Here is a 12,940-nt window from a genome sequence, read left to right on the forward strand (position 1 = left end):
CTGATCTAGCGGCTAGCACGTCGTTTCATTGATCACCATGGCTCCCAAGAAGAAGGGGACCATGGCGGTCAGTCCGTCCGGAGCCGTGCTGCCTATGGGCGGCGCGGCGACCTCCAAGGCGTCCCCGCCGGCGTCTGTGCTGCGGTCCTGTGAAGTCGTGTGCGACAAACGGCGCCGCGACGTTGGTGACCCTGGACGCCGCCGTGGGAAGAGCCACGGCCTCGTTCCCGAGATGCACAAGGCCAGCAAGCACTAATGAGCAGCCAAGGCTCCGTATTCCTATTTTCACTTCTTTCCTTTTCGCAAAGGACGGAAGGTTCCCTTGCGCGCAAGTTTGCCAGGGGGAATAGGGATCGTGGACACCAATAGGCGACGCCAGCAGCTTGCGAAGGAGAATACAACAGCAAAAAAAAGCTAAGTCACAAGACTTTGAGCAAATTCCTTTTTATATCAGGTTTATTTTCCTTGAATGGTCTCGGTTCTTGTATAAGGAAAACCTGCACGCAAAGGAACCTTGTCGGTTTTGGTTGCGCCCTTGCCCCGTTTCGAGTCTGCTCAACGGCTCAAGTGGCTGCACTAGAAACGGCAAGGTGCCTTGCCGGCGGCGGCACCCCGAGCAGCCTGCTAAGGATCCATCCTCAAAGCGCTCGCGACCAGGGTGCGCGCACTGGCAAGCCTTTCCCAGTAATGCGTAGGGTGTGTACCATACAAAAGGGAGATCAAACAAGGAAGATAGCATGCATTCAGTTCAAAACGTAGCAAGTTATATTACAATGATAGTTGCTGCAGTTCTAACTTAAGTGGAATTGTTTTTCTGGTACGGATCAATGTCAGCAAGAAGAAGCAGAGCGCCTAGTCCCGGAGCTGGCCTTCCACCCTCTTGACGCCGTCAATCAGGTTGACGACGGGCGTGACAAGCTCCTCGAGCGCCCTGTAGTCCGCATCCGCCGGCAAACTGTCTTGGTTGAGGTCGACGCTGGGGTTCCTGTGCGCGACCTTGGTGAGCACCTTGAAGAGGGTGCCCCGACAAAGCTTCCGGGACTCGTTGGCTAGGTGGGTCGCTCGGCCGTCGTGGAGTAGCTTCAAGGCATCAAGGACGGCCTTGAGGAACATGGTCACCCTGGCGCTCTCAGAAATCCTGTCATCGTTGGAGTACCCTGAAGCAGGCCCATGGTGGATAGCTGCGCAGTGAGCTTCTCCGAGACGTCGATGAGGCGTGCGGTCCAGATCTTCACACCGCTCACATAGTCTTTGTGCTCGGCGGCAGCGCTCGCGAATAGTTGTTCCCCGTCCTCAAGTTTCTTGGTCAGGGTCTTCTCGCGGGCTCTGCTACTCGTGAGGGTCTCCTCCAGGGTGGCCAGCTTCAGCTTCAGGTCGTCGATGGAGTCATTGGCCTTGTAGAGCAGCTTGTTCTTGTCGGATATGGTGACCTGCAAACCCACCAAGGTGTCGATGGTCCTTTCCCTGTCGCTCTTGAGCGTCGCGACCTCTTTGCTGTGTTTCTCCAGCTCCGCCCCAGCTCCTCCACCTTGCCGGCCAGCTCGCTCTTGGCGGCCTCTGCCGCTTCAGCAGCATCGACGGCCTCCTTCAGCTTGCCGGCGTGATCCCGGACCAGAGTAGCGAGTGCGTCTTTGTGTTTCTGCTCCAGTTCCTGGGTTTGCTGCGCGACGAGCTTCTTGATTTCTTCATCCTTGCCACGGAGCTTGGCGGCAAGCGCCTCCTCGCTAGCGGCAAGGTCTTCTTCTTGGGCGTCGAGCGAGATGAGGCACTCCCTTAGCTCACCATCCTCCTTGGTGATCCGCGCAGCGTCCTCCTCCTGGGCCTTCTCGATATCCGATTGCTTCAGAAGAAGCTCGTTCCACTGCTGACCCAGCTGCTCCTGGTTGGCCTTCAAATCCCGCCGGGCCTCTGTGAACCAGACTTGTGTCTGCTCAACGCGCTCCTAGAGGCTTGCCTTCGCTGCATCGTCGACCGCCATCCTAGAGTCCAGTTTCTCCTTGCGGGCACGGTGAAGCGCCTGAAGCTTGTGGAAGTTACTGCTAATCTCTTGGAGGAGCTGGCCCTCCTTGGAACTACCGCCGCTGGCGCTTGGCTCGTCGACGACTTGGAGCCCGGTGGCGACGATGACCTCTTCGTTAAAGACCTCCCCCTCGGCAGGCGCTCCGGTGCTTGCCATCCCAGGGATGGTGACAAACAGATCCTCACCGATCTTCAGGTATCTGCTCGAGTGGGGGGCTTCGGAGGTGGACGGTCGGTCGTCGGCCACCGTCGCCCCGGCAGCTGAGGGCTCCGGGACCGGTGTAGCACAAGGCGCTCCTGAGGCAGGGATGCCATCAGTACGGTCACCGGTCCCATCGCTAGCCTCCCCGGTAGATCCCCTGGCGTCCTCCTCATGTGCTTCCTTGGCGGCCTCGTTGGCGGCAACCTCGTTGGCCTGAGCGGTGGCATCCTTGGCGATCTCCTCAACGGTGCCATCAACATCCATCTGACCTACCGAGGTGAGGTCTGAAAACCAAGGAGGGGAAGAAGATGAGACCAGGATCAAAGTTAAAGCAAGAAGGAAAAGATTACTCTGGAGAATGGATCAAGGCCAGAAGGCAGGCGGCTTACCTACGATGATTTGGGGAGGAATGGTTCCCTCCCCGCTAACGCTCGTTGCCGGGATGGAACCGTCGGCGCCTGTGCTTGCCGACTCCTCCTCCGCACGCGTGGGCTCGTTAGGGGAGGGCCTTGCCAGAGATCTCTCCCTTGCCGGCGTGGGCTCGCCGGTAGAAGCCCTTGCCGGGGACCCATCCTTGGGTGGTGCGGTAGTTGATGGAGGAGGCATGTTAGGGGTGGCCCTTGACGGCCCCTCCTGTTGCCGCTCCTCCCCTGCAAACCCGGTAAGGATGATGGTGAAAAGACACGCCCCGGCACTCGCCAACAAAAAGTGGGTAGTGGACTCATGCTGGGGGCTGAGTCGGGGGCTGCGTCATGGGCTTGGGCTTGGGCTAATCGTGATCACCTCCGGCGCGCTCGAGGTGCTTGCCGGGGGCTCGTCGCCCGTCGAGGTCTTGGCCCTCTTTGCCATCCTCTGTGTCGGTGGAAACGACACCTATGGGATCACGGGGAATCCCTTCTATGGATGGCGGGCGCGGGGCTGTGAAAAGAGCAGGTTTAGAAAATTAACACGAGGAGTTTATCCAGGTTTGGGCCGCGAGTGATGTGTAATACCCTACTCCTGCTGGTTTGTGTTTATCTGGTGTTCTTGGACTAGCTACAAAGCGTGTAGGGTCCAAAAAGTCCGAATCCTCCTCCGGTATGCCTCAGGCCTCCTTTTATATCCAAAGGGGTCGCCACAGTGGCACACAGGAGGTGGAAAGTTTGTACTATATACAAGCCTATCGCCTGGCACCGCAGGACAAACACATTTAGTGCGCTGCCGACGTGCCCTCTCACTTTATCAGGGACGGCAAGGAAACTCGTCCCGTCCGCCGCCGCTTCCCCTCGCTCCGACGCATGTCCAGGATGACTAGGCATGCAGCGCCATGCTGGCTGGCTAGCTACTGAGTTGGTGCGGTGGCAGAGTCTTCACGAAGATCTGCATGCCACCATGCAGGTGCTTGCTGAGTTGGCCTGGAATCTGCACGTCGCCACGCAGGTGCCTGCCTTGTTGGCGGGTTGACAGCTGTATTGGAACGGCGGTGGAGCCTTAGCAGGTGGGGGCCTGGCTGCGGCCCCGCAGATGTCCCCGGCAAGGGTCTTGCCGGGGTCTCGCGGGCGTCCCCGGCCAGGGTCTTGCCGGGGGTCTTGTGAGCATCCCCGGCAAGGATCTTGCCGGGGCTTCCCTCATTGGTTCTCATCTGGTATTGTATGTCCTTGGTCTTCACAAAGATCTGCATGCCACCATGTAGGCGCCTCCCGAGCCTTGGTTCCAATGTTGTCGACGGTGTCGGAACTCTTAGGCTCAAGGGTGGCAGCTCTGCTGGTGTTGGGCAACTTGCCCCGGCAAGGCCCTTGCCGGGGCTACGTAAACTGCCCCGGCAAGGCTCTTGCCGGGGAGAGCCCACCTTGTCCCTTCGCTCCTCGCGCCTCTGTCTTGGCGTTGCTCTGGTAGTCTTGTGTCTTCGCTTCCTCTGCCCCGCCAAGCGTGGCCACGGGTGTGTGGCTGCGACAGCCCGTGCACAAGTAAAGGGGTACCAAAAGGACCCCTACTGTTGTACACTGACAGGAGCTCCCGGGCCTGGGCCACATATAAGCGCGGAGCGTTATTGGGCCAGGCCTAGAACGGTGCGCGGGTACGCGTGGCAGAGTTTTACCGCAGTAACTCCCTCGCCAGTTGCGCTTCCCCACGACCCGCATTAAATGTGACGTGGGGGTCATGCGTGGGGCGGTTGCAGCACGCTTGCGTCACATCGTGGCGGATTGTAAAGAGGCGGTCGTGCCTTCCCCATAAAAAGAGGAAAGCGCAGGGGCGCGGCTTATTTACTAGGTGGACTCGGGTTGTGGCCTTCAAGGCGCCCGCGCCCCATGATCACGGGGTGGAAAACAGTCGCTTCAGTTGTCTTCTCAATCCTGGCCTACTCACCGCGTTTCCTCCATGCCTCAAGGATGGTAGGTGGTGGATGCGGAGGACACGGGCCTTCATGGCGAGGCGGGAAACAGGGTCATCGCTGATTGGAGCAGCAGGTCGGTCCCGATTCCCTGCGCCCCTAGCGGTCGGATTGGTTAGGTGGGGCAGCCGAGCCCCGGCCCTGCCCCTATATAAGAAGGGGAGGGGGATGGTACCCTTCAATCCTTCAACATCCATCTCCTTCCATCTTGACTCCTTCCCTTCGCTATGGCGAGAGGGCGCGTCGGCGCTCCGATGGCAGCGACGAGGGTCTCTGCTCGACAGCGTGCCCCTCCTTCCCAAGAGCTCGTGGCAGCGGAGCCGACCATGAGAGGAAGAGGGAGGGGGCGAGGCCGAGGCCACCATGGCGCTCGGGGGAGAGGAGGACGGGGCGGTGCACCGGCCTCGCCTACGCCAGCAGCTCCTCCCCCAATGGAGGGCCATGTCGGAGAACAGCCCCATGAATTCTTCATCAGGCTGCACAAGCCAGTGCGTGGTCGCCTTCATCTCCCCACTTCGTTCGTTCGGGAGATGGAGCTCGACCCGCCACAGGCTTTGAGGCTGCATATGAGGGGCTGCGGGAATTGCAGCATGCGGGTCGACGTCGACTTCCCCGCCCCCACGTTATGTATCTCCGCTGTGGATGGAAAACCTTCGCTCGTGCCCATAGCCTATCGAAGGGGCTCGTCCTCCACTTCAAATTGATGGAGAATGGCCTGCTCTCCGTCAAGGACTTTGGGCACTTGGGAACTCGCCTAAGGTGTTGCATGGAGAGCTCCTCCGATGACGAAACCTCCTCCTTGAGCGGGAGTGACGAGGAGGACAGCGACAGTGACGATGACGGCGTCAAGCGGGAGGACGCCGACTCCGACTGACCGCGCCGCCCTCCTCCCTCAGCCACGCGCCTTGCCGAGGGTCTTCCTCGTCAAGCTCTCCATCGACGCGTTCCCCGTTGCTTCCTTTTTGCCTTCACCTGCCGCACCTAGGAGGAAAGGGGCAAGAACGGAGATCACGGGGCACCCATCTTTATTTTAAATTGTAGGCACTTGCCAAATCTTAATTTCTAGATAATGTAATCTCTCGAGCCCATGCTTGTGTCCTGTAACCTCTGTTCTTGCATCAGCATGTTAATGAAAAAGTCTAGCCTTGCCGGGAACCCGTGCACGCGTACGTTCGTGCAGAGGAGAAATGCCTCCTTAATGTAGATAATCGAGTCCTCTTGGCAAGCTGCCTTGCCGGCACCCTCTGCGCCTGCCGGAGAATCATATCTGTCGGGTTACAGACAAAGGGTCCAGCCCCCCGTCCACCTCCTTTTAGCAAGGGCTACTACGACTACCCCGACCGAAGCAGCGTTCGGGCCGGAAATGGGAGCATCCGAGTTTTTAAAGGAGAGTGGTGAGGTTTCCTAATGCACAAGTCATAGGTTACGAACACGAATGGGCAAGAGGTAAACTTTATCTGTTTTGGGTTGCCGGGGATCGCCATGCCGGGCGGTCTTCCCAACTTCTTGCCGAAGCCGGGTCCTTAGCGGGATCGCGCGTCCTTGCCGTGGCTGGAAAGAAGAGAGGGCAAGGGCATGGAACCTTGGTGGTCCACTAATACTCGTTGGAATCAAAAAGCGCTACAATATCCTGGACAAGCATGTGATACGTCTCCAACGTATCTATAATTTTTGATTGTTCCATGCTATAATATATTCTGTTTTGGACATTATTGGGCTTTATTATACACTTTTATATTATTTTTGGGACTAACCTATTAACCGGAGGCCCAGCCCAGAATTGCTGTTTTTTGCCTATTTCAGAGTTTCGTAGAAAAAGAATATCAAACGGTGTCCAAACGGAATGAAACCTTCGAGAACGTGATTTTTGGAATGAACGTGATCCAGAGGACTTGGACCCTACGTCAAGAATTCAACAAGGAGGGCACGAGGTAGGGGGCGTGCCTACCCCCCAGGCGCTCCCTCCACCCTCATGGGCCCCCTGTTGCTCCACCGACGTACTTCTTCCTCCTATATCACTACAAAAAAAGACACATCCATTACATTTTGGGCCGAACAATTTTTTTTCTGTCATACATATGACACTTCTATGACGATAAATGTGACAAAACCCGGTATCATCATAGATGTGGTGGGCTCCTACTTCTATGACAAAAAATCATGACAGAAAATGGGCTTTTCGTCCTGGGCGGGCCGGAGACGCAGCTGCATGACATTCTTTGGTCCGTCCATGACGGAAAAACCGTGGTAGAAGCGAGGGGGAGGAAAATTTCGGGGAGTTCCCGGTTACGGTGGGAGGTCGGGGGCCGAGCGATGCGCATTTCTCTCATACATGTACGCGCGTGTGTGCGAGGCGTTGGCTCTAACTGAACCCGAGTAAGGCGTTGGGCTCTAACTGAATCCGAGCGATTGCACTGCAGACTACGCGTTACTGAACTCGAGCGATCAATCGATGGCTGTTAACTGAACCCGATCGAGCGATTCCTTCGCTACTGCTGCTAACTGAAGCCGATCGATGCTGCCTCTGGGATGAATAGTGAGTGTTGCGGGGGGGTTTGGATGAACAGTGAGCGGTGGCGTTGCCTCTGGATGAACAGGACCCCGTGGTGTGGTGGAGGGCTGGATGAACAGTAGACGGTGGAGGGGTGCCCATGGAGGGGTGGTTGAACAGGACCCCGTGGTGTGGAGGGCTGGATGAACAGTAGACGGTGGAGGGGTGCCCGTGCAGGGGTGGTTGAACAGTAGCCGGTGGAGTAGCGCGCGGTGGAGGCTGGATGAACAGGAGCCCGTGGAGGCTGGAGGAGGTCGATGGTAGCCCGTGGAGGCTAGAGGAGGTCGACGGTGGAGATGAACAGTATCCCATGGAGTCCCGTTTTGCGGTACGCCACACCCCTCCCGATGAACAGGACCCCCGTTTCGACCGTAGGAGGTCCTTTCGTCCATTTTGCGGTACGCCACACCCCTCCCGATCAACAGGACCCCCGTTTCGACCGTAGGAGGTCCGTTTTGTCCGTTTTGCGATACGCCACACCCCTCCCGATCAACAGGACCCCCGTTTCAACCGTAGGAGGTCCGTTTCCTCCATTTTGCGGTACGCCAGACCCATCCCGATCAACAGGACCCCGTTCCGAACGTAGGAGGTCCGTTTCCTCCGTTGTGCGGTACGCCAGGCCTCGTTTCCATCGCCTGTTCCGTCCAAGCCCTCCCAATGAACACGACCACGCATTCCGTTCCGACCCAGCCGGTTGGCTCCCACGCGTTCCGTTGCCTCCCGATGAACACGACGCATTCCGTTGCCGCCCCATGAACACGACGACCACGTTGTTTCTCCGTTCCGACCCAGCCATGTACACGAGCCCTGGACGTACGTATGCGCGAGTAGGCGTTCGAGACCCCGCCCGTATGTACACATACGTGGCCGTATTTTCTTTCTTGCACCCTGGCCGCTGTACGTACATGTACATGCTACGTGCGCGCCTCTACTACGACACGTACGCGCCTCTACTACGACACGTGCGCGCCTCTACATCCACCAGTATATATGTACGTACACGTTCGCGACCAGAATGACAACGCTACATACACTTCGACCAGGTGGGTCCCGACTGTCAGGCACTTCCTTGCCTGCGAAGATGTAGTTGGTGGGTCCCAGCAGTCAGGGGGGCGAATCGTTTTTTTTGCCCAGACACACTTCCTTGCGTGCGAAGATGTAGCTGGTGGGTCCCAGCAGTCAGGGGGAAACGTTTTTTCTTTGCAAAATACAGTGGCCCGTCCGGTGGGTCCCAGCTGTCAGGTGGAGGAATCATTATTTTCCACGTAATAAGGAGGCACTTCCTTGCTGCGGCCGTGGAGCTAGCTGTCAACCTCTCCACGTACAGTCCACGTCCGATGGAAGTCGTTCCTTGACCACGTTGACCACGCCGCGCCGAGAGCACCAGGGCGGTGGACGACGGCGAGGCCTAGGAAGGGGACGACGGGGAGCCGGGCGAAGACGCGGCAGTGGAAGCCTGCGCAGAGAGGAGTACGAGGGTTCACTGGTTCGGCTGCGGTGTGAGGCTGCCGTCACCGCAGGGCCTGACCAGCAGTGGGAATAGTAGGGGGCGGTGAGGCCTCCGCGGCAGCACAGCCGGCCACGGGAGGCAGGAGCATGCGGCACGACCGGCGCTGCTTTGGGCGGCTGGAGCAAGAAGACCAGAGGTTGAAGAAGCACTACGGCCGTTGGATGGACATCGTACGGTCACTGGAGCTAGAATCGTTCATATTGACTAAAGTTGACAAAGGCCCCCGTCCCAGTCAACTTAGTAGGCCCACAAGTCAGCCCCCCACCATGGTGGGTCCCAGCTAGCAGGGGGAGTATTCATTTTTTTGTGCGTAATAAGGAGGCACTTCCGGTGGGTCCGAGCTGACAGCGGGGGGAACGTTTTTTTCGCGAAATACGCTAGGCCCGTCCGGTGGGTCCCAGCAGTCAGGGGGGAAACGTTTTTTTTTCGCGAAATAAGGTGGCCCGTCCGGTGGGTCCCTGCTGTCAGGTGGAGGAATAATTATTTTGCGCGTAATAAGGAGGCACTTCCTTGCGGCCGCCTGGACCCAGCTGTCAGCCTCTCCACGTATAGTACTCTTCCGATGGAAGTCGGTCGTTGACCATGTTGACCACGCCGCGCCGAGAGCACCAGGGCGGTGGTCTGGATGACGGCGAGGCCTAGGAAGGGGACGACGTGGAGCCGGGGAAGACGCAGCAGTTGAAGCCCGCGCGGAGAGGAGTACGAGGGTTCACTGGTTCGGCTGCGGTGTGAGGCTGTCGTCGCCGCAGAATAACAGGGGGTGTGGGTGAGTGGAGGGATGGCCTGGCCAGCGGGGAGGCCTCCGCGGCAGCACAGCCGGCCACGGGAGGCAGGAGCATGCGGCACGACCGGCGCTGCTTTGGGCGGCTGGAGCAAGAAGACCAGAGGTTGAAGAAGCACTATGGCCGTTGGATGGACATCGTATGGTCACTGGAGGTAGAATCGTTCATATTGACTAAAGTTGACAAAGGCCCCCATCCCAGTCAACTTAGTAAGCCCACAAGTCAGCCTCCCACCATGGTGGGTCCCAGCTAGCAGGGGGAGTATTCATTTTTTGTGCGTAATAAGGAGGCACTTCCAGTGGGTCCGAGCTGACAGCGGGGGGGGGGACTTTTTTTGCAAAATACGCGGGCCCGTCTGGTGGGTCCCAGCAGTCAGGGGGGAAACGTTTTTTTCGCGAAATAAGGTGGCCCGTCCGGTGGGTCCCTGCTGTCAGGTGGAGGAATAATTATTTTGCGCATAATAAGGAGGCACTTCCTTGCGGCCGCCTGGACCCGGCTGTCAGCCTCTCCACGTAAAGTACTCTTCCGATGGAAGTCGGTCGTTGACCACGTTGACCACGCCGCGCCGAAAGCACCAGGGCGGTGGTCTGGACGACGGCGAGGCCTAGGAAGGGGATGACGCGGAGCCAGGGAAGACGCAGCAGTGGAAGCCCGCGCGGAGAGGAGTACGAGGGTTCACTGGTTCGGCTGCGGTGTGAGGCTGCCGTCGCCGCAGAATAACAGGGGGTGTGGGTGAGTGGAGGGATGGCCTGGCCAGCGGTGGGAGTAGTTGGGGGTGGTGAGGCCTCCGCGGCAGCACAGCCGGCCACGGGAGGCAGGAGCAGGCGGCACGACCGGCGCTGCTTTGGGCGGCTGGAGCAAGAAGACCAGAGGTTGAAGAAGCACGACGGCCGTTGGATGGACATCGTACGGTCACTGCAGCTAGAATCGTTTATATTGACTAAGTTGACAAAGCCCTTGGTACGTCAACTTAGTAGGCGCACAGGTCAGCTTCCGAAACGGTGCGCCCCAGATGTCAGGGGGAGGAATCATTTTTTGGGCGGGTGAAGCTAGAATATCCGAGATTGAAGAAGAAGCACGGCATCCGTTGGATGGACATCCAACGGCCACTGCTGCTAGAACCGTGTGTTGACTATAAGTTGACAAAGCCTTGCATACGCGTCAACTCTGTTTTTTAGGGGACGCGTCAACTTAGTAAGGCCAGAAGTGTGTGGCAGAGAACTTATAGCCCATTTGAGATTTGTAAGAATGTGTAGCCCATTTTTGAATTCTAATGGAATTTACTACAGCCCATTTACAGTTTGTTAAAAGTACAGCCCATTTCAACCAACCGTTCAAAACAGAATTCAATAAAATTTCCCACATTTTGATGGGATCCGAAATATTTTTATCCCGAAATTTCTAGTCAGATTAAATACAATTTCAATATAAATTTATATTACGTAAAAATCCAACGAAACATTGCGCTCGCAACAATTAATGAAATTAAAATTTTCAATATCCAAAAATAATATTTTATAAAGTAATCACGTGTTTGGTGCATTTTTTTATAGTTACTGCCCAGTTTTTATAATTACATCCCATTTATTATTTCTTAAAGCCCATTTTCTTGTTAAGCCTAATGCATCCCTCCTAGGAAAGATTTGCAGCCCAGCGGGGCGGAGAATAACAACTTGACCTTGCCTGGGTATTCCTAAAAAAAGTATAGCTGGGCTAGCCATTTTCAGCTTGAAAAAATTAATATCTGGGCTGGATATCTGGCCTGGGCTAGACGGGCCACAGCCCGCCCAGTTAATACCTGCAGCGATGTTTTCGTTGTTGTTCAGAGGAGAAAAATTAATATCTGGGCTAAACATCGAAAAACTCTGCAGTGCTCACACCTCAAAAACACAAATACTGCTCGAGCTGCTTGGTCCCAGCTGTCGGCCGCTTCTTGTGCAATTCTCTCGTTTATTGACTACTACATAGGTTGACAATGGTGTGGGACCGTGATGTCAGGAAACCAGGAGGAAGCAAAATAAATTATAGTTATATATATATATATAATAAGGAGGCACTTGCGTACGTGAGGCTATGGACCTGGTGGGTCCCCATTGTCATCCTCTCCAAGTAAAGTCATCTCCTCGCCCGCGCGCGCTTTCCGCCCGAAACAGTCAGCGCCGCCCGCCCCGCTTCCCGGTGCAGGCGATTGCTCCGCCTTCAAACGACACAAGTGCCGTCCGTCCGTCCATCTGCCGCCCACATTAATGATACGCGGTTGCCGAGGCGGCTACTCCGGCGCCACACGTCCGTCCCTCCGCCCGCCCACCATTGCTATATAAACTGCTGCGCCGGCCATAGCCGCAGTCATCCGCATCCGTTCCCTTTCTCCTGTCCACACCACTACTGCCCACCATGGCTTCCTCGCGCTCCAGCGCTCTTCGGGACGGGCGGACGACGGACCACAAGGAGATGGCAGCCATTGCTGCCGACCGGCTGGCCGGCAGGCAGCCGGAGGACGACGACGTCCCAATGGAGAACATGGTAGTCGACGATCCGGCGCCAACCCCCTCCTCCGCGCCATCCTCGCCGGTGCATTGCACCATGACCATCGGCGAGGCCCGTGCCCAATATATGGACAGGGTGAGGCAGATGCGTGAGGAGCAGTTCCGGGAGGCGCAGGCCGACGCCGCCTACAACCACCATCTCCTCCAGGAGCACCTGCAAGCGGAGGAGCAGATCGCCGCGGAGCGGGCGGAGCAGGAGGCGCTGCTCGACTCGTACCGCTCCGCCCGCAAGGGCCGCCTCGAGCGCTGGCGGTACCGCATGCGGGTGGCGGAGGCTGCGGCCGCCTACAAAGAGGCTAGCAAAGAGGGCGATGAAGCGGGCGAGGCGCTGTTTGGCGAGACCGAGGATGAGGCAGAGGACAATGCCGGCTCCGACGAGTCCCCGCTCCGCTGGCGTCGACGAGGCCCTGCTCCGCCGAGGCCCCGCGGTGCCAACAATGAGGCAGAGGACACCGCCGGCTCCGCCGAGGCCCCGCCCCGCCAACAACGAGGCAGAGGACATCGCCGGCTCAGCCGAGGCCCCACCCTGCTGGCAACGTGGGGGAGGATTTCCACCGCTCCGCTGAGGCGCCGCCCGCCGGCAATGAGACAGAGGACATCGCCGGCTCCGCCGAGGCCCCGCCCCGCTGCCAACGAGGCCGCGCCACACAGAAAACGAGGAAGAGTAGAACACGGTAGGTTGCCACCGCTCGGGTCCAAGTAAGGCCACCGCTGCTACCCTCCGGTTGAAGCCAAGCTAGGCGGGTTGACCATTGACGGCCGGTTAGCTTCTTGGCGGCGACGTGGAGTCGGAGAGCTGCGCTGGAGAAGAACGCTGCTTCTACTTAACTGCTGGTGCAGTTGGCTGACTGACACGTGGGCCCAACAGGCCACATGTCAGTTACGCAACTGCACCTGCAGTTAAGTCACTGAAGCTTCTGTTCGGCTCAGCGGGACACAGGTGGGTAGCTTCGGTTAAT

The sequence above is a fragment of the Triticum aestivum genome, chromosome 1D (assembly GCF_018294505.1).
Source record: "Triticum aestivum cultivar Chinese Spring chromosome 1D, IWGSC CS RefSeq v2.1, whole genome shotgun sequence".
NCBI lineage: Eukaryota > Viridiplantae > Streptophyta > Magnoliopsida > Poales > Poaceae > Triticum > Triticum aestivum.